General features: G+C 35.1%; 1 protein-coding gene across 3 annotated transcripts in view; it reads right to left on the reverse strand.

The window, feature by feature from the left end:
• LOC110223841 (zinc finger protein 474-like) overlaps nt 1–22,125 on the reverse strand; it is an 82,787-nt gene extending 60,662 nt beyond the window's left edge. For all 3 annotated transcript variants that reach the window (XM_021009533.2, XM_021009532.2, XM_078152969.1), the window contains exon 1: nt 22,006–22,125. The gene's annotated coding sequence lies outside the window, so the exon portion shown is untranslated. The remainder of the gene's footprint in view (nt 1–22,005) is intronic.
• Nucleotides 22,126–23,488: the final 1,363 nt, after the last annotated feature.

Raw genomic sequence — 23,488 nt, forward strand, 5'->3', positions numbered from 1 at the left:
AAAATGTGAACCATGGTGACAGCTCTTTGTTTGTAATCTCTTAACCCTATTTCCAGCCAAAATTTTGTGGTTGTTAAATGTTTATTGAAAATTCTTGGTATGCCACTAGCTATCAAAAAAAGGAAAATCCTTGAACTTGAGGCTACAAATAAAAGAGTATTATTAGTTGCCTTTTTCATTTTTACTTTTGGTAAACAAGAAAGTGGTTCAATATTTTTATTTTTAAAAATTCATAAGATTTGAAGACTGTGACCTTCCACTGAAAGCATTCAATTTAAAGGCAATTCTGTGAGTAGAAAATAAATCATGATTTCTCCTATCATTTAAAAAATATCTTCAGTATCTCATTTTTCTACTAACCGTATTCTAGTCAATTTTTTTCTTATAATGTCTTCTTGCTGAACTCTATTTGCAGTCTAAAAAAATGCAGGCAGTTCTGCTATAAGAGACAAATTCATTCCCCCAAAACACCTGCTACACAAAACTGCACCACAAAAAACGCACAGCTTGTGTGGAATATAGGTCAGTGGTACAACACTGAAAAACTGTCAGTGACACATAAAAAAGATTAGAACATGGTTAAATCAGTAACAGTTTTATACATGTTAAATGGTTAAGAAATACATAAATACTACAATAAATAGTGACCTCCAGTGCTGCCAGGCATGTGCCCCTGGCTTCTCAAGCAAGTTGGGCAGCGTGCTGCCATTCTGGGCTTTGAAATGATGTAATGGAGGAAAAGGTTGGGTGTACCAGTCCTTCTTTGCTCACAGAGCCTACTGCACCAGAAGACATACAATACATACAACATTTTATCTTGACAAAGACCTGAAGATTGCTTGTGGAAGTGGGTGTCTGAAGTTCGTGAGTTATTTTGGAGTGCTGCAGTTTTCTGAATGCTCTTGTTTTTTGAGAAAGAAATTGATCAGAAGCAAATTTGAAACATGATCAAATGGTTCCCTAATATATTAATCATGTTGCAATGAATTCACATTTTTGAAACACATGTTATAACAGAACTGACTGTACCTGGGAATCCTGACCTCTCTATCACCCCAAATCAAATAGAAAAATACACCCAAATGTAACAAAAATAATGATGATTAGAGAGATAAAGTGAAAGAACCTACCACAAAACAACAAAGAATTGGAAACAAAGTAGATAGCCATTGCACAAAGAAAAGCTTGAAAGAATAGTGATATACACACACACACACACACACACACACACACACACATACATATATATATATACATACATATATATATATATATATATATATATATGTATGAGAGTAAGGTTCACCCTTGTGCCATATAGAAAGACATCAGAGGCAAGGAGAAGATAATATTAAATATATACCCACTAAATCATATAATATCATATTGAAAAGAAAAACTGGGTGGATTATAAAAACAACATTAATAGTAGCACATTAATAAAAGAAGACGTTAACATTCCCTTCTCAGAGCTGGAGAGATATAAGAGAAAGATGAAGGAAAAAAAGTACAGAGCTAAAGAGAATGTCAGAAAACAGATTTAACTGATTAGAGACTTTTGAATGGGAAAATGAAAGAATATTCATATTTTTCAACACACTATGGTACCTTTAAAAATCATCTTATAAGACATAAAATAAATGATGAAAAATTTTAAAAGGTAGAAATAATATATGTATTATTTGTAGACTATAATGTAAAAAATACAATTAATAGATGAAATATTTGCAAAAAATATAGACCTAAATGGAAACAACATAATGGCATCATGAATGAGTGAGTCAAAGAACAAAGTAGAAACAATAATAACTGTTAAGAGGATGCAATCAAAAAGATAGAAATAAAAAAATATAGCAATCTTAAAACAAGTGACTCTTGTCTGTAGAACTAGAGTAGAAATAAACTTGAAAATACAGACTATAGGACTGATAAACAAAACTAAGATATTTTAAAAGACTAATAAAAAAATAAATAAACTATTAGGTACCCAGATAAAGAAAAATAGAGGAAAACCAAATTATAAAAATAAAAAAATGAAAGTGAGTTCACAGCATTTGGAAAAGAAAATGATCTGAAACTACTTTATCCTTTCTTACCTTATATATATGCAAAAGTGAAAATTCTAAGGAAGCAGTTCAAGTGTCTACAAAAATATAAAACACTCAAACTAACAAAAAAAAGTATCTTAACTCAATCTTAGGGAAAAAAATCAGTAAGCCATAAATAAATTTCTAAAGGGGAGGGAACCACAAAACACTCTAGCAGATGGATTTACAAATGAAATCTATTAAAAATATAACACATGATTAATACTTACACTATAAAATTTTTTCCCAAAAATTATACTTAAAAGGCACTCATCAATCTCTTTCTGATTGAGAGGTGAAAGACTCAGAGTGAGGAGCAAGACATGATTAATGTGGAAATCTGCTTTGATTGACTACACATGTTTGTAACAGTTTTGTTTTTCTTTCTCGATTGTGGGGGTGGGATGGTAGGCAAGAGAAGAGGCAGATTTTTGCTGAGTAAAAATTAATTTTAAAATGAAATACATTAGCTTTCAGGAAAAAATGCAAACACTTTGAGAAAGGGTTGAACTTTTTGGGAGCTATGTGGCCCAATGGATGGAGTGTTGGGCTTAGAGTCAAGATCTAAGTTCAAATCCTGCCTCAGACTCTTCCTAGCTCTAGGTAACTGGGCAAGTCATTTAATCTCTTGGCCTCAGTTTCCTCATCTCTAAAATAGGGAAAATAATAATATAGGTTTCAAATCAAACTTGATTTGGGATTAAACTTGGTGATGTGTATAAAGTGCTTTTGCAAAGCTTAAAGCAGTATATTTGTTGTTCAGTCATTTTTCAGTCATGTCCAACCCTTTGTGACCCTATTTGGGGTTTTCTTGGCAAAGATACTGGAGTGGTTTGCCATTTCCTTCTCTAGCTCATTTTACAGATGAGGAAACTGAAGGAAACAGGATTAAGTGACTTGCCCAAGGTCACATAGGAAGTGTCTGAGGCCAGATCTGAACTCAGGAAGATGAGTCTTCCTGACTTCAGACACAGCACTCCATTTACTGCACTACTTAGCTGCCCTAAAGCAATATATAAATGCTGGTTATTATTATTACCTAAGTTATTATTTAATAACTTATCAGAGATTCACAAGGCTGGGTTACAAGCCTGGAGTTGGGTAATTTAGTGTTGAACAGAGGAAAACAGAGGAATGAAATGGATGACAATAGGGTAAATAAGAGAGTGCCTCAGAAAACAGACAATTTTGCAAGACATAAAACTGGCATTTCTATGAGCCTAAAAGTGTCACTTTCTGAAGTTGGGTTTACCAGATTGAATTCTTTGGTTGAAGTAGAAATTCATAAAAAATGTCGAGGCACATTTGATTGTTGCGTGTAGCCAACTACACATCATAGAATCTAAGGGATAGAAAGTACCTTAGAGAACATCCAGTCCCTATGAGGTAAGACTAACACAGTCAAGAGACATTTAGAAGACTTCAAATATTTATAATTTTGTCAATTTTAGTATCTCTTCCACTAACAGATGACAATCTCTCTATAATTTAGTAGATGATCTTCAAGTGTGGCTAGGCCTGAAATATTTGTCACCCTTCAATTAGCCAGGTGATCAACCTCTTGGATGCAGCTAGACTACTAATGCAATAGACACACAATTCACGCCTACACCCACACTCTAAGCCTTTCTGTGTTGGAAGTATTTGCCAGAGCTTATAATCCTCTGGCATAGACTTTTAAGAACCTGTAGTTGAAAGTTACACTATAATGAAACTTTGGAGTAGGGCTTTAGTGAACTGAAAAGACCCCCGGGTCCATCCAAATCTAATATGGCCAGTGGACACTTAAAAGACCCACAGACAAAATTAGGGTAAATGAAGAACTATGCCATAGTTTGGTGAAAGAAAAAGTATGGAATCCATGTAATCGAACGTCACTTCTCCTCACGGTTCTATTAACAATAGCCACCTCAATCATGCCCTATGCTCTATTCCCTTGGCTATCCTATAAACTCATGCCCCCAATCCCAACTACTTTTAAGATTTTGCCATTTCCACAGTTTACTCCAAATGACCTTCACCCCAATTTCTGATGTTGTATAATCAGGCTCTGTCCAAAGATTTGTCTAGCAGCTCCTCTTCCTATCCTAGTCTTTGAATCCATGGAGTTCCACAAAACCTGAGATATGGGAGACTTCAGCAATACACATTCCTTTTACTCCCTCCCATTTCTCAATTTATCTAGACGCAGCAGTTCTACTGGCAGAGAAAGCAATCTTACCTTTAGATGAGCACTATTTCAAGTCACATCAGTATAAGAGATGGCTAGGTGGCATAATGGACTGGATTTTAGACCTGGGGTCAGGGTGACAGGAGTTTTAATCTCACCTCAAATATTTAATAGCTAGGTAACCCTGGGTAAGTCACTTAACCTCTTTCAGACTAAGTTTTCTTATCTGTCAAGTGGGGATAATAATTCTACCTCACAGGGGTATGAGAATTAAATGAGAAAATATATGCAAAGCATTTTGCAAACCTTAAGACAGTATACAAATGCTAGGTATTATTACTATTTTCTCCAGCTTTCAGTCTCTCTTCTGAAAAACTTACCTATGAGATCAATATTCACTACATTTCACTGTATGGGAAGCTACAAATGAGATATAAGGAATAAGTTCTTATTTGTGATTTCACAGTTTGTTACTTTCCTTCAGTCACTGTTCTTCCTTCCAGTTTTCTTCCTTTAACTTCCTTTTAAGTATCGGGAACTGGTTTTCATTTATTTGTTTACACCATCTCGTTCCCAGTCTTATAATTCTTCAAATACCAGAACTTTATTAAGTTCTATGATTGTATGGGAAAAGTATATTGGACAGGAATAAATCTCTCTAGACACTGTGGAATCAATATGCTTTTAAAACACATATATCTAAGATCAATCCATTCTGTACACATAAAATAGTCAATGTTTTGCCCGGGTAGATAAATCAAAAGATTTATGAATCTCAAATGTCATAATAAATTAAAGGTGCCAGTTTAAATTAAAAAAAAACTAATGATGCAATAAAGCCAATTTCATTAACTATTATTTCATCATTAGTAAATCACTAGCAAATTAATTTTATATAGTAAAACAAGGGTTGGGGTCATTCCAAGAACTTTTAAATAGACTGGGATCCATTTCCCATTAGTCAGTATGATAAATCATCCCAGGAACCTCTGTAGGAAACTTTTATCTGGAATCTCCCTATCACTTTGCAATTATACCTGATAGTTACAATAATTAAATTCCTCTTGCAACTGCACTTTATAAAGAAAACAACTTATTGCCAAAGTGAAATGTGTTTTTAGTTTGGGCTGAATGAAATTTCATTTTGTTCACGTGTATGATGGCCCACTAAGGACTGAACATTTAAATCATCCTAATATTTATTTATTCAGTTGTGCTGTTACACTTTTTTTTTGTCTTTTAAGAAGTCATGAACTTATTTGAGACAAATATTAACTTTTTTGTGTACCACTTAAGGCTAAATGAGCCATAGTTTAGAATGTTCTCAAAAGAGAGGTATATGTTTCCATTGTATTATTGAATAAATATTCTTGCCAAACAAAGAAGACAGAGCATTCTTTTGTTCAGTTGTGCTATTTCTTGTTATTAGAACACTGATATTCAAAACCTTAACCACTACCTCTGTTCAGACTCCACTGGAGATAGCCCAGGACCTTGAGCCCACAAGTCTTTTTTTTTTTTGACAATTGGGGTTAAGTGACTTGCCCAGGGTCACATAGCTAGTAAGTGTCAAGTGTTTGGTCTGAGGCCGGATTTGAACTCAGGTCCTCTTGACTTCAGGGCCGGTGCTCTATCCACTATGCCACCTAGCTGCCCCAAGCCCAAGAGTCTTGAGAAGAGCAATCAATCAATCAAAATTATTGAACACCTATTATGTGCCAGGAGCTGTGCTAAGCACCAGGGTTACAAAAAGAGGCAAAAGACAGTCTCTGTCCTCAAGGAGCATATAATCTAATGGGGAAGACAACATCCAAAATAATATATACAAAGCAAGCTACCTATAGGATAACTACGAAACAATTTAAAAGGGAAGACACTAGAATTAAGAGGAGTTGGGGAAGGCTTCCTGTAGGAGGTGGGCCAGCCCTTTCTCCAGCCAAGGCCCTGAAGATATCACTGAGGGGAGCAGCAACTGCCACCCAGAGGCTGGACAAACCAGGTTAGCTGGCACACTGAGGGGAGACAGGAGGCAGCACTTGCCAGGCAAATCAAAACAATCCCACTATTTTAATTACCATGTCCTCAGACTCCAATGGAGATAGTCTAGAACTCTGATCTTAGGAGTCTTTAGGAATAGAAGCCCCACCCCCACTTCTCACCTCCCACACAAACACCATCATGCTTCCATCTTGCTCCCTCAGACATAATTGCTAAGCACAAGCACTCTGAAGAAAGGGTTCACTTCCTTCAACATCAACCAACAAAAGCTAAAGACCAACTGCCACAGCTTGGCAGGGAACCCCAAGAGTACAGAGAGTGACCCCACCTTCCAGACCCATCTTGTTTCCACTATATCCCCAGCAGCTAGTGTACTGGGAAGCAATTCCCATGGAGTTATGGAAACCTGAGAAACACAGTGGTTAAATGACTTGCCAAAGATCGCATAGGTAGCTTCTGGCTGAGAAAGGATTAGAACTCAGGGCTTCTGAGTCCTAGCCTTCTGATGTTTTTCAGTGCAACATGCTAGCTTATCTTTGAAAATGGTCAGAATTTCAACAGGTATGAGTGGGGAGAGAATACATTCTAGGTACATGGGATGGCATGATAAAAAGCATAGAATCAGAAAGAAATAGCATCAAAGAGAGAAACAGTAAGTGATCCTATTTGCTGGGTACTTAATGTGTATAAACAAGAGTAGCTTGATAAGGATGGAAAACTAGGTTGGAATAAGATTTGACAGTGCTTTGATTTCCAAGCTAAGAAGTTTGGCAATTTATTTGGTATGATATTTTGGAAGCCACAAAGATTCCTTTGAAGAGGGCTGACAAGATTAAAGTTTTATATTAGGACAATAACCCTAATAATAACAATAATAACCGACATTTATTTAACTCATGCTCTAAGGTTTTACAAAGTACTTTGCACACTTTAGATGACAGGAGTCAAACACCTAAAGGGAGACATTGCTGCCATAACACTGTGGGGGTGGGGGTGGGGAGGGAGAGCATAGCTGAACTAAATTAAAATGTAATTGAAAAGTATTTAACAAAATGAAGATATGAGAACATAGATAATGTTAGTATATGGTTTTCTTAGTCAATATGCAGGCAGCAGATTTAGTGGCTACTTTTCTATTTGACTTCACAGCTTGAGATTAATTCAGCAGTTGTTTTATGCTTAGAATAGAATGCAGAGAGACTAGAGACATAGAAACCAGATAAGAAGGCTGGTTCAGCAGTTCAGATAATGGTACTTGAGGACTTAAATGAAGGTGAATGCAATGGGAATTGTAAGGATGAGACAGATTGTGAGATAAGTTGATAAGATTGTATGGGGGTGATGAAATGTGGAATCAAGCATAAACTGAAAGTTTCAATTTTTGAAGACTGGAAGAATGGTGATTCAATTAACAGAAATAAGAATATAGGAAGACAGGCAACTTTCCAGTAAATAATGACAAATTTAGTTATATATGTATGTGTGCATGTACACGCACACATACACACACGTACACATATACCTTAATATATGTATAAATATAATATGCACATGTAATACATACACATATGTTTTAATATATGTATACACATCACACACACATAAATAAAACAGGTAGTTAGAGATGTCACCTGGAGATCAGGGGAGAAGTTGAGATTGGAGGTACTTGTATAGACAGGTAATAGTTGAAGCCATTGGAATAGATGATTTCCAAGAAAAGAGAGCTGAGAAAAATAAAAATCAGTCAAGCACAGAGTCAACATTTATGGAACAGAAAGAAGAAGTGAGCTAACAAAGGAGAAAAGGGAAATGGGGTCAATGAGTTATGAAGTGAATTACGAAGGGCATCATATCATGTAAGCCAAGGTAGGATTCAGTATCAAGAAGAAGGGTGTGGTTTTTAGTACCAAATATAATAGAGAGATCAGGCCATGTTGTTATTGTTGTTCAGTTGTTTACTTTGTGACCCCATTTGGGGTTTTCTTGGCAGAGATCCTGGAGTGGTTTGCCATTTCCTTCTCCAGCTCATGTTACAGATGAAGAAACAGGCAAACAGCATGACTTGCCCAGGGTCACACAGCTAGTAAGCCTTCGAGGCCCAATTTGAAGTCAGGCCCAGCCCTCTATCCACTGCTCTACCTAGCCGCCCCAGGGTCAGGTCAGAGTAATAGTAATTACGTGTGTGTCAGTTGTAAATGTTTAACAATTGGCTCTCTGAAAAAAAAAAGTACTATCCTGAATCGCTTTTAAGTTTTATCTATGCTGTTAAAACTGTATTTATTGTTTTCTTAAGTCTACCCAATCATCAAAATAAGTGAAGACCTGATTTGCAGTATTTGCTGAATTCTGAGATGTAAATTCTCACAGTGAAAATCTAATAATTGGTTTCAGCCAATTGGTACCAGTATACTCCTGAACTGATAATCATAAAAAAAAGAGTAGTTTCCAAAGAAGGGTAGAGGACTATAATTAGACTCCTCCCATTCCTCAAAATTCAATTCAATAAACACAGGCATAACAAAAAATCATGACATTTATATTGGGTTTTTTGGTAACATATTCTTGATTTTTATGAAACAATGTGGAAAGGGGGACTGAAATTAGACAAGAGTGGTCCAAATCCCAGGTTTAGCATGTCATCCTAGCTACATAAACCATGTACAGTTCACTATACTTTTCTGGGCTTCAATTTCCTTGTCTGTGTCTTATTTGGACATTTTATTTATTGTAAGGGTGAGAAAAATGGGCATTTGTGTGAGAAACAATCAGAAAAGCAGCCCCTTGTTACAATGGGTAGAGAAACAAAGGACCTGAAAGGAAGTAGTAACTCAGATAAATGTATTGAGAGGACCTGATAGCTCCTCAGAGGGAAGAGCATTTACTTTTCAGCACAGATGGCTAAGGTTGCTTGCTTCTGAGCAGTTAATTTACATGTAACTATAAAGAGCTTTGAGACTGCTAACTAGGAAAAACCCTAGTACCTTTGTATTCATTGTGAAAATTACAAACAGCCTATTTTGTGGTTTCTGACAAAAATGCGCTTTTTCTTTCTCACCCCAAGAACAAAATGAGTCACTTCATACCAAGGGCTTCTTCTTGAGAGGAAGCTGGTTTAACCCAAGCCCAGCTGAGATCTGTTGAAGAAGACCAGTTTTGAAGCTCCTGACGGGAGTTGATCTTAGACATTTAATAGCCTTGTGACCCTGGGCAAGTCACTCAACCACTCTAAGCTTCTGTTTCCTCATATGTAAAATGGGTATAATAATAGCACCTAGGAATTGTTGTAAAGGAAAAAAATGAGATAATATTTATAAAGCAATTTGAAAACCTTAAAATGCAATATAAATGCTAGCTATTATTGTTGTAATAAGATTAAAAGAAGATAGGCTTTCTGGATGCTTCTGGGAGTTAATGTGATTGGACAAAAGCTCTGCTATTTGAAAGAGCTGATTGGAGGAAAGGAGAATCCTCTGATGTGTGAAGAGCTGGTTGGAGAAAGGAAAGACTGGACTTCTTTACCCTTTATTGCCACCTACAGCTTGAAAAGTGGAAACTCCTCAGAGGTTTGTTTACCTCCTTTATTGTCATCTGCGGCTTAAGATGGGGAAACCCCTCAGATTCCAGTGAGCTAACCTAATTAATTTTCCAAATTCCAGATTTAGGAAAACTATTTCTGTTCTCCAAGCAAGGGAGCAGACCTTAACAGTTCTGTTTTGGATCTTGGCTTACCCTAAAAGAATAAAAGCAGGATGATTCTGTGTCCCAATATTAGCATCTGGCAGAGAAATTGTTTTGCCCAGCAAGAGAGGAAAGGAGCCTAGAAAAGAATCAGTCCCACCCAACAGGTGGCACATAGTGCAGACTATTCCCTAAGAAGATTAAGGACATTAAGGCCTACTGTCCAGAGTGAGGAGTTACCCCAGCCGCATGGGTTTTTCTATGTATGTACCTACCTGTAAGATTTCTGCATGTTTGTGTTTATTCTTACCCCATAAACACTCCATACATCAGTGGAAAAGTAGGACCCAAGTTTATGATTTGATATGTTATGATCAATATTTTTGCCTTGCAGTAAATAATTCCTGATTAAGAGTTAATGGTGTCATATTGACTGCTTTGTTTAAATGTGAAACACACTGGTTGGGGCTTAGGATCTACGGTTATAAGTTAGAGATATACAGCCTCCCCTACGACAGAGTGACTCCTAAAACCTTAAAAGTGAGTTGTAGTGGCCATGCTGTCCTCCTTCAGGAAAACTATCTTTTTCAGAGTGAACACAAGTAAAATAAATGGGCCAGGCTCCAGAGAGAAAGAGAGAAAGAACTAGGGAAAAGGAAAACAGACACCATGCCCTGTGCTACGTATAAAATGAGGTAGTTGGACTAAATGCCCTCTAAGGCCTCTTCCAACTCTAAATATCCGATCCTACCTATGAAATAGGTACTATAATCCTCATTTTACAAAGGAGGATACTGAGAGATGTGAAGTATACTCAGACATGGAAGTGATTTGCCTGGGGTCACAAGGTAAATTAAATGTCAGAAGCAAGATTTGAAAACAGGGTTCTGAGAATAAAAATCCAGCTCTCTAGATAATGCTGCTTCTAAAAGGCAAAATGTAAGATTCTTAAGGGTGAAAGGATTCTGGGAAGATGGAAAAGTAGGTCAAAAAATTTCAGGCTTTCAGTTCCAAGAGTGAGGTGAAGATTGCAGCCACAGGAGGGAGAGGGGTGGTGGTGGAGCAAGAGCTGTTGCTAAACAGCATGGCTGGGGGCCCTAGCTATTGCTTGGGAGTGGAGAGGCAAGGTTGAGCTGCCTGCACAGGTCCTGAGGCCTGGGGTACCATTTACTACACCTTAGGACTACAGCTGATTGCAATAATAAGTTGTTAAAAATAAAACAAAACAAAAATAAAAATAAGTAAGCAAAGGAGAAAGAATCTGATCATAGGCAGCTACTATGGGGATAGATAAGATCTGAGTTCATATTTAGAGGAAGGTAGTGAAGTTTAAAAAAGCCACTCCTAATCCAAAAAGAGAAATATCAAATGGTCACAAGGCTAAAAACGGCTTGGAGGAATGTAACTTGGAGGAACTTAAAAAGGACTTCAAAAATCAAATAAGAGAGATTGAGAACAAAATTAGGAAAAAATAAGAGCAATACAAGAAAATCAATAAAATTATGAAAAGAATTGAGAAAAGAGATCCAAAAACTTAAAGAAGAAAACAACTCCTTGAAAACTACAATTGGGTAAGGTGGAAGATAGTGATATTATAAGACATCAAGAAATAATAACAAAAACAAAAGAATGAAAAAATGGAAAAGAATGTGAAAACAAATGATCTGGAGAATAACAGATGGAGGGGGGGCAATATAAGAATGGTTGTGGGCTACCTGAAAGTTATGACCAAAAACAAGAGTCTTGCTACAATATTGCAAGAAATTATGAAGGAAAAATTGATCTGAAGTTTTAGAAAGAGAGAGTAGAGTAGAAATAGAAAAAATCCCCCAGTCATCACCTGAAAGATATCCCAGGATAAAATCATAGCAAAGTTTCAAAGCTCCCGGGTTAAAAAGAAAAATACTACAAACAACAAGATAAAAAATTTTAATACTATGAGGCTACAATCAGGATCACGCAAGACCTAGAAGCATGTACATTAAAAGCCTATATGTCTTGGAACATAATATTTCAAAAAGCAAACGAATTCTTACCCAGAAATGTTGAATATAATCCTAAATGGAAAAAAAGAATACTCAATGAACTAAAAGACTTTCAAGTGTTTGTGACAAAAATATCAGAACTCAGTGGAAAATTCAACATATAAGATTCAGGAGAAACATATGGTAAACATTAGAGACCAAACATAAGGCACTTTATAAGATCAAACTGTTAACGTCTTATATGTGAAAATATTGTCAATAGTCTTAGGACTGTCATTATTACCTGGGTAGTTTGAAAGAAGGATTTAGACTGAGCTGAATAAGATGGGCTGCTTAAAAACAAACAAAAAAGAACTGCCTAGGGAGAGGTTAAAAGGAGCAATTATACAAATGAGGTGTGGAAGGAAGAACTGATTATAGAAACAAGAGGGGTTGGAGGGTTGGTAGTGCTGGAAACTTATCTTCATCAGTACTGGGTTAAAGAAGGAACAACATATACATTTAGAAAGGGATTAATATCTTCTAAATTTATAGGGAAGGACTTATAGAAAATATATAGGTTAAAAATTAGGAGCATGAGAGGAGAGAATAAGGGAGGGAGTACAGATGTGGGTATAATAAGGAATCAGAGGGCAAGGTAGTGGTAAGAAGTAAATTAGATACATGAGGAGGAATAGGGTAAACAGGGTGGGAAGGATAAACAATGAGGAAAAATAGGATGGAGGGAAATATACAATTAGTAATCATAACTTTGAATGTGAATAGAATGAATTTAACCATAAAATGGAAATGGATAGCAGAATAGATTAAAAATCAGAATCTGATACATTGTTTGTTTGCAAGAAACACAATTAAAAATGAGAGATACACACAGAATTAAAATAAAGGGCAAGAATAGAATGTATTATGACTCAGCTAATATTATAAAAAAAAGTAGGGGTAGCAATCATGATCTCAAAATTAAAGCTAAAATAGATTTAATTTAAAAGATAAAGTAAATAACCGAGATGATGTAGAACATCTATCATGAATGTCTTCATCATTTTTTCTCTATACATCAAAACCTTCTTGTCTTTACCAATCTTTTTGCTTCTCTTCTGTCAAAGTAGAAGAAATTATTCTTCTCCTTTCCAAGGTTAATTCTTCTACCATTTTACCCTTGATTCTATCCTATCCCCTGAGACTTGGCTCCACAGATCATTCTCTCTCATGCATCTTGAATAACTTGCTCTCCACTGACTCTTTCCCCTCCATCTACAAATATTATTCAATATTGTTTTAGAAATGCTAGCAATAGCAATAAAAGAAGAAAAAATTGAAGCAATCAGAATGGGAAATGAGGTTGTAAACTATCTTTTTGCAGATGATTTGATGATATATTGGGAAAATCCTAAAGATTCTTCCAAAAAATTAGTTGAAACAATGAACAATTTTAGCAAATTAGTAGTATGTAAAATAAATCCACATAAATTATCAGCATTTTTATATATCACCAACAAAACCCTGCAAGAAGAGATAGCAAAAGATACCCTATTTAAAATAACTGTAGATGGTATAAAATACCTGATGGTATATCCGCCAAAACAGACCCAGGAACTATATGAACATAATTATAAAATATTTTTTATGCAAATAAAGTCAGACTTAAATAATTGGAGAAACATTAATTTTGCGTGGTTGGCAAAGCCAATATAACAAAAGTGACAATTTTACCTATTTATTCAATGCCAACCCAATTGAATTACTAAAAAAAAAAATTTGCTGAGTTAGATAAAATAGTAACAAAATTCATTTGGAAGAACAAAGATCAAGAATTTCAAAGAAACTAATGAAAAAATGTAAAGGAAGGAAGTTCAGCAGTACCAGACCTCAAAATATTATAAGGCAACAAATATCAAAACTATCTGGTACTGGCTAAGAAATAGAAAGTTTATCAGTAGAACAGAGTAGATAAACAATACACAGCAATAAAGGATTATAATAACCTTGGGTTTGACAAATGTAAAGACTTGAGTTTTGGAGATAAGAATTCATTATTTGGTAAAAAAAATTGTTGGGAAAACTAGAAAGCAGTCTGACAGAAATTGGGAATAGATCAATATCTTGAACCGTGTACCAAGATAAGGTCAAAATGAGTACATGACCTAGATATAAAGGAAGATATAACAAGGAAATTAGAAGAACATGGAATATATTACCTATCAGACTCATGGACAGGGGACAATTTGTGAATAAACAAGAGATAGAGAGCATTGAGGTATAAAATAGATAATTTTGGTTATATTAAATTTTAAAGTTCTTGTAAAAATAAAATCAATGCAGTCGAGATTAAAACAAAAGCAGAAAATGGAGAGGGGGAAAATTTTCATAGGCAATCTCTCAGATAAAAGTCTCATTTCTCAAACATATAAAGAACTTTGTCAAATTTATGAGAATATAAGTCATTCCCCAATTGATAAATGATCAAGGATATGAACAGGCAGTTTTTTTGATGAAGAAATCAAAACTATATATAGTTATACGAAAAGATTCTCTAAATCACTATTAATGAGTAAAATGCAGATTAAAACAACTTTGAGATATCATCTTACATCTATCAGATTGGTTAAAATGATAGATGCCCTTCAATTGGGGAATGGATAAACAAGTTATGTTATATGATTGTGATGGAATACTACTGCCTTAAAAGAAATGATTAGCTAATTGATTTTAGAAAAACATGGAAAGACGTGGACCTAAGAAAGAAGATGCTATGCACCTCCAGAGAAAGAACTCATAAATAGAAGTATATATAGTATGGTCTTGCATATAATGTGCATGTGTTTCTGTATTTATGTGTGTATGTGTATGAATGCGTATATGCATATATGTGTGTACATTTATACATATATGTTTGTGTTTATGTAGTCTTCTCTAGGGCAGGGGAAGGGGAGGGAGAAAAAAATTAAAAGTACATAATAGAGAAAAAAAGAAAACATAGAAGGAAGCACAGAAAAGCTGGGTAACTTTGAAAACAATGTGTAGTAATTATTGCGTAGTTTTTGAAAAAAAGTCAAGTCTTAAATGGAAATTCATGGTTTCATATTGAATCCTCACTTTATATTCTGCTGTGTACACACAAGTGTTCTTTTTTCTTTTCTTATTTTGTATTTAAGTTTAAAATTAATAAATTTTTTAAAAAAAAGTTTTAAGGGCATTGAATGTCTCACTTTTCTATTTATATACCAAGCACCTATCACAGTTTCTGGCATGTATTTAATTGCTGCTTGACTCAGTTGACTTATTGAATGAGTAGTAAACCAATTAGTTTAGACTAACCTTGTTAGAGGTTTGATGGTAAACGGAAGGACCTGAGATAAAAACAATAGCTAGAGTCAGATAATGGGAACATTTGAGGTTAGAGTAGAGTAGAACGTATTTGTAGATGGAGGGGAAAGAGTCAGTGGAGAGCAAGTAATTCAAGATGTGTGAGAGAGAATGATCTATGGAGCCAAGTCTCAGGAGATAGGATAGAATCAAGGGTAAAATAGTAGAAGAATTAACCTTGGAAAGAAGGAGAACCATTTCTTCTACTCTGAGAAGAGGGGAGCAAAAAGATTGGTAAAGACAAGAAGGTTTTGATGTATAGAGAAAAGATGATGAAGACATTCATGATAGAAGTCCTATATCATCTCAGTAAAGTAGGAGATCACTGGGCTTTATCTAAGCAGGACCAAGAGTAACAGATAATTGTTAGATTGGATTGTTGGATTATCCACAACCTATGCCACTGTCTTACTTTACTCACAGCGGCAGAGAAGGAAACTGATTAGATGTATTACTTTATAGGTGTTTTCTTATTATTTCCGTTTTCCTTTGTTACTCATACTTTGTACATTTGACATTTGATATCATTAATTTTATCATGGCCCCTTTCTTGGATTTTGTCTTATGTAGATTTATGAGTTAATTGTTATTTTTCTTAACTTCTAGGCAGTTTTCTCCCTTGCCCTTTTCAGTTGAAATCCTTCTGATTAGATTTGCAAGACTCCAGGAAAATATTTATCAGCCATGCTTAGATGCAGTTTATCCATACTCAGAAGCCATCCAATGCTGTGGTCTAGAAATCCAAATCCTATTTTTAAAATCATCTTAATGATTTGAACACTTACCAAATCAACCTTTCTCTTTTAAGTCCTTTTAATATATGATGGGCAGTAGTGATGAAAATACTACCTGTGCCCCTAAGATCTTCAGTTATTTGCCTCAGACTTTGTAATCTTTAGGAATGCTTTCGTGTTTCTTTCAGTCTCAAGAAATTGTTCCGTAACTGACCCTTTAAGAAAACAAAGGATTCCAAGAGGTGGAGAAAAAGGTGGATATATTCTGAACATGGGAGAATAGGCAGTGTTATTGTAATTCTGTGATTTCTCCTTCACACTTTTATATCTTCTCATTTCTTTATGTTTTTGTACTTCTTAATGAAATCGATTTTTACCTATTTACTCTCCTGCTTTCATTTTATTCTCTTAACTTAGAACAGTTTCTCTGTAACACTACTATCACTTTGTAAAATTAGGTTTTACAATCCAGCACCTGAGAGGCTCATCATTTCTTTGAATTTTCTGTTAAAGGATAAGTTGTTTCGATGCCAAGAAAACTGTGATGTCATGTTTATAGTTAAACAGAATAAAAAGTCACTTGGCATGATTAATTGAGAGAGAGATTAACCTACTTTTCTACTTTATTTTTTAAAGTGATTATTAAAACTCATAAGTATTACTGAAATCTCTTATGAAAAGATGATACTATTTAGAGAAATAGTTAGAGAACCAAACACTTAGGTATCACTTGCTATCTTTCCCACACATTCTTAACTGTTAGTGTTCATTTTAATCTAATCCTTATATACACCGCATTGTAAAGCAGAGTCCTTCTTTCAATTCACCAGAAACTTTAGATATAGTTAGACAACTCTTCCAAAATGTTTGTGAGCAATAGCTATACCTCCTTTTAAAATTTGTAATAATATTCTTCTCTCAATGTTGGACTATTTAATAGAAAGACATAAACAGTATTCCAGAATTTGTGAAGAAAAAAATAGCAGCATCTTAATTTCCATTAATATTCTTATTTTGTAGTATCATATAGTACCTATAAAAACAGATTATGTGATAGGACAGAGAAATTATAAATAATTTAAAATATTTGACAGTTTAAATTGCAATAAAGAAGTAATTAGTTCAGGAATCTCACTCAAAAAATATATACCTAAATGGACATATCCCCTCATCCAAAGATTGGGCTTCTAAGGCATATCCTCCAAGGAAATCAAAGATATTGTAGAACTGAAGGTCCATATACACCCAAATGTTTATGGTAGCAATTTTTGGCATGACAAAGAGTTAGAAACAAGGTATAATCCTACTAATGGGGAGTTGGCTAAACTTTGGTAAACAAAAGTAATAGAAATTGTAAGAAAAGATGAATATCAAGAATACAGAGAAGCATGGGAAAACTCATGAACTGATACAAAGCAAAGTAAGCAGAACCAAACCAAAACAAAACAACATATACATAACAATTACAACAATGTAGATGAAAACAACAACTAGAAATCAGTCCTGGGACATATCCCCAAAGAAGCAGGCATTTGTGGGTATGAAACCCACATATGTCACATTTTGTTGATATATTGATAACTTTTGCCCAACTGTTTCTCTTTGTCTCTCTATCTCTGTCTCTCTGTCTTCATCTCTGTCTCTGTATGCCTATCTGTCTCTCTCTTTCTCTCTCTCTCTCTTTTAATTATTTATAATGAGAATGTTATTTCAGGAGAGAGAGAGAGAGGAAGAGATATATTGAAAAAAGAAGACACTATAAAAACAAAATAATCAATTAATTTTTTGAAATGTGATGTTCCCATTACAATGATGAGACAGCTATGGTTCATGAGCAACAAACTATGAATGCTGAATGTATGTAAGTAAATTTAGTTAGTGGCTTGAGTAAACAACCAGCTATGTTGGCAGTTCAAGAAAATAACTGCAAAGGACCAGGTCAATGACAAAGAAAACCAAGAGAAATAGAAGTAAGCTTTGTCATTTAGTCCAGAACTGCAGAAGAGCACATCCAAAAGTCAATAGAGGCTAGGAAAGTGGTAATACCAGGGAAACCAACCCAATCTCCAGTAAGCAAGTAAAAAGCTGGCATGTTACAGGAGAGGGGCTGTGCTAGGAAAGCCCGTAAGAGCTACAGTAAATTGTCCTGAAATCAGCAGGTCCTCTGAACAAGGACACTCCCAGGGTCAGGGGTAGAAGGTGTCACAAGGCAGCCTGAGCTACACTAATAAATACCTAAAACCAGATTCCAGCATAGTAATTGTCCCCACAGGTCACTGTGCAGGGAGAGAGGGCCTACCTATGAACTATGGAGACAGGGCCAACTCAGTCTTTGATCACCTAAACGTTATTGGGGTATGGATGGTGGTGCTCACAGGTCAGGGATCAGTGGCCCGATCAACATCTAACTGGGACTTTTTATGCAAGAGAAATGGGTAGAACAGATTATTTGGGGATTGTGAAAGGAAGAGAAAGAGATAGGCTGAGGTCAGCAACTGTATAGTACCATCAGGACACTGAGTCAGAAGACAAGTATCAAGGCAGATCTAGTAGTGTCTAGTAACAGCCACCAGTCCAGAATGGCAGTGCATCAAAAGTTCAGGGGAGGGGGCAGCTAGGTGGTGTAGTGGATAGAGTACCAGCCCTGGAGTCAGGAGGACCTGAATTCAAATCCGGCATCAGACACATAACACTTCCTAGGTGTGTGACTTGGGGCAAGTCATTTAACCCCAATTGCCTCACTAAAATAAAATAAAATAAAGAGTGCATGGGAGCAGTACCAACTAGGATCAAATCCTAAAGTACCAGAGACTAGACCTATCATGAAGTCAAAATCAAAGAACTAAAGTTGAAAATATGAATAAACAAGAATTTCCATGTGTTGAGAGAAGTCGAGGAGATAAACCCAGACAGAATAAGTTAAGAATATATAAAGCAGAGCCTCAAAGGAAAAAAATGGCTTTACTGTACAATCTCTGAGAGCAGCTAAATAAAATGAAGCAAACACTTGAAAAAATAAAGTTAGCAATGAGAGATATGCAAGGAAAAATAGAAAAGGTAAGACTTATTCAGATAGCGGACTCTGAAAGAGAGAACAGAGCAATTCACATGTGGTGATTCCATGAGACAACAGGATTAGAACAAAGTCAAAAAACTAAAAACAAACAAACAAACAAATTAGACAGACAGATAGATAGATAGGTAGATAGATAGATAGATAGATAGATAGATAGATAGATAAAAATTGTAAGACATAAAATTTAAAAAAAAAACAGAACTGGGAAACAGATTAAAGAGAGAGAGTTTAGGAATGATTGGACTCCCTGAAACCTAGAGACCATATTTCAAGAAATCGTAAGACAAAACTGCCTGCACCTTTTAGAAGTGGTCATGCAGCTTCATGTGAGGAACAGCAAGCAGGACAGTGTAGCAGTGCTTAGAGGTGAGTAAAGTATAAAAAAGATTGGAAAAGTAGAAAGGAGTCAGACTGTGAAGGTCTTTAAATGTCAAATAAAACATTTTAAACTTTATCCCTACAGTAGAGGGCCAGTGATGTGGTCAAATTTATGCTTTAGAATGTTCATTCTTGTTGAGTAGAAGATGGACAGGAGGGGAGACTTCAGGCAGTTAGAAGAGTGTTGTAGGTAAGAGGTGATGAAGTACCGAACTAGGGGTATAGCTATATGAAAGAAGAGGATATTTATGAAAGATATTATAAAAGCAAACATGACAAAATTTGACAATGAATTGGATATGTGGATGCCATGATGAAACCAAAGAGCCTTTTCTCATGCATGAAAATGGTGGGAAAAATTATTTCATATTAAATGGCCCAAATCTTATTAACATCAAAACTGTGCATCAAACAATCTTTGGAGCTTCTCCCTGCACCACCCTTAAACTTCCTTCAACATTTGTAAGATAACTCTTCGTTGAAGTTGGGTCCTATGGCTTGACTGTTTTGGCCACATTTAGTGCAGAAATGGTTAGTTGTTATTATCCCTTCCCTAGTGAAGAAGCAACTCCTTCTAACAGCTTGGGTAATTGACTGAAATTTTACAGATTGATAAGAAAGTGGAGTTACATAGCTTATGAAAGGAATTGTACCCAGTCAGGAAGGATTTTTTTGAGTTTGGGTCTGTTATGACTGCTCACTCTGATGTTGCTTTTTAATGTACTTTGAGATGGAAAGTCCACTGGAAAAAAAATAAATTTGGTTTGTGTTGCATTAAATGTCAACTTAAGATATATGTATATAGATACATAATACATGCAATAAAATTTACATATTATATATATATATATATATATATATATACATTGAATTTCTATTTGCATGTGGTTGAGAAAATGCTTTTACATGTATTTTCATGACTGTGTAGTTTTTAAAAACCTTCAGAGAGATGATTTCAGCAGTCAGTCCCTCCGAAATGCCAAATCCCTTGGAATTCTGGAAGGGTTATACTTTCTATAAAGAAGCTAGAAAATATGATCCATAGAAACAATACTGTGAAACAGTACAGTGAAAAGAATAGTTGCTAGAAGTCAAAGGACCTAGATTCTAGTCCTGACTTTTTACTAATCATTTGATCTTGAGCAAGTCATATAACTTCTATGATCCTTAATTTCCTCATCTTGAAATGGTTATAACAAATCTATTTGCCTACTTCATAGGTTTGTTGCAGGATAAAATGAGATAACATGAGCATTTTAGCTGCAGAATACTATAGGAATATAAGAATTTATTTTTCTTTAAACCACGAAGAACATTGAAATCTGCTGCTTCATTATAATGACAGGCTAGCAAAAATTTCAAAGTGCTGATTTTTTGTTTATTTATAATTACATCTAGGGTTATAAAAATGGGAAGATACTTTATTTTGCTACAAAATTTTTAAAAAGGATTTATTTGTTCTTATTTAGAGAAACTAACTCATTGATATGCAACACTTTACACACATGCTCATACATAAAATGTGTATTTACATATATACTACATATGAAACATCTCTTGTCTAATAGAAATTTGAGGTCTTATCAACTTCAAGTGATATACAGCATATTTGAAAATATTTCTCTGTTACTTGAGAAAAGATTTTAAACTTTTTATCTCTTTGGCTCTGGCTAACTCCAAAATCTTTTTCACATTAGAGTACTGGGAGAAGTGAGTATATGCACACAATATGTGGAGAAAGCATGTACTTCCTGACAGTCCATCATAGCCCCAAGAGAACAGAGTGAAAGGAGGTATCAATTTGCACATTTGTTTTTTATGCTTGCACCAGGTGCAAATACTAAAAACATGATGATGTAGATGAGGAAATTCATAAATAAGACTATCAAATCATTTTAAAAATTATCAGTGAGTACATTTGGCCCTAATAGTACCTTTTCTTTCACAGATAACATAGTTTATAAACATCTGTCAAAAACATTCTTCTATATCAGATTGCGCACCCATCTTGAGGAGGGAGCGGGACAGGGAGGAAGAGAAAAATTTAAAACTCAAAAGCTTATGAAAGTGATTGTTAATAAATCAAAATTAATTAAGAAAAAAATTAAAACCAAAAAGAATTCTCAATTTATAGTCTTCCCCCCACCCAAGGAATATGACAAAAGTTTCTCTCTCTGCATAAAAATTGTTTCTCCATTTTATGCATTAGTATTTAATTTTTTAATTAAATTAATTAAATTTAAGAATGGCTCACATTACCAGCCTCAAACAATGAAGTGACTGGATTTTTTTTTACAGCATTTTATTTAAGATTTTGACTTACTGGCTAATTACTTTACTTTGGTTTTCTTGTCTATTGCAAAGAAATATTGAGGATTAAATGGTCATCAAATGACAAGATCAGGTGCAAGCATTTACTAGGAACAAAACTAATCTCTTTTTAGTTCAAAGGAAAATTTAAAACTGAAGGAGATATAGACAACACAAAAACAACTCATTCTGATAATTTTGGCTTGTGACATGTCTCTCTTACCTTTCAGCCTCAGTCCTTTGCCATAACATACCAGGGCCCGGTACAGTTGGTGAGAGATAGGAACAAAACCACCCAGTTCAAAGACAGAAGTCTCCTCTCCCTTAAGACTTTAGAATATTAGCATTTGATACTGCCTGGGTAACAGGAATCCAAGCTCTTTGTCCTCTGGATGTAACCTGGCAACGTGGCAACAAAAAGAATGTGACTGGGTTATGCAGACGCTGATTGGACAAGTTTAAAACAAAAATGAATGAACTAAGCAACAAACAATGAAAATAGGTACAGGCTGCAACTTCCTCACAAACTAACCTGTAGGACTGTAGGACTGCCCAAAAGGAATAGAAGGAAAACAAAATACCAGAGGCTCTTTAGTAGGGAAAGCAAAAGGGAATAAATAGAACATGCTTCTTTAATGAACAGATTTTTCTTTTGTGTTATTTCCATGAAGTTGTTTACTTAACCTCTTTTTTTCTATAAAAGATCCTTAAAGATCCTCCTTTGTCTAGAAGAACTTAGGTCTAATTGAGGTGTATGCTACTGGGTCACAAAGCATTAGTTTTGAATAAGTCCAAAATACTAGTCACACCAAAATATAGGGTTTTTGAAAATGTATCTTTTCATTATAAATCTGAATCCATGTTAAAATAAGCAAAAGGAACATGTGTAAAAATATCCACAAAACAGTAATTTACTTTATACAAAAGTTCACTGTTTTGTTTTGTTTTTTTCCGTTTTGCCAATCAAAAATGGATGACAGAAGTCACCTATAGGGCTGTTTAAGTAACTCATGGAACATAAAGTTTAACTGAACGAGGTGACCTCTGAAGGATTTTCTAACTTTAAAGTTTTGTTATTATATTAAATACACCACAGTATAACTATCTGTAGGTGGAAGTAATCTGAGTTCACTGATATAGGAAACTTCCTCTATCAATGTAGGTCAGTACACTCTCTGAATATTAAGGTCTTACACAGTTGCCAAGAGCACTGAGAGATTAATTGACTTGTCCAGTTATCTCACATACAGGTGGGACATGAACCCAGATCTTCCTGACTTCAAAGCCAGCAACACTACATTGCTTCTCCAGTAAGTAGAAATGACAAGATGTCATAATAAAACTCTTTGCATTCATGCACTTCTTATTCATCTCTAGCTTTCAAAATCCTTCTATTCCTTTAAGGCTTAGTGAAATCCTTCCTGATTTCTTCAACTGAAAACATTGACTTCCCTCTCAATTTTTCCTACAACATTTTGTCTGGACCTCTCCTTTATCCTCATCATTCCCTACCTTGTCTTACACTTACTGGTACATAACATATCCTTTAGTAGAATGCAAGTCCTTTGAAGGAAGGGCCTATGTCATGTCATCCTTCTATCCCTAGAACTTTCCTCATCTCCCTATATGTTTTTCCCACAAGTGTTCAATGTTCAGTATGGGTATCACATATGAAATAACTTTTTGCTTCCTCCAACACACACACA

Source organism: Phascolarctos cinereus, unplaced genomic scaffold (genome assembly GCF_003287225.1).
Source record: "Phascolarctos cinereus isolate Bilbo 61053 unplaced genomic scaffold, phaCin_HiC Scaffold_4;HRSCAF=312, whole genome shotgun sequence".
NCBI classification, from domain to species: domain Eukaryota; kingdom Metazoa; phylum Chordata; class Mammalia; order Diprotodontia; family Phascolarctidae; genus Phascolarctos; species Phascolarctos cinereus.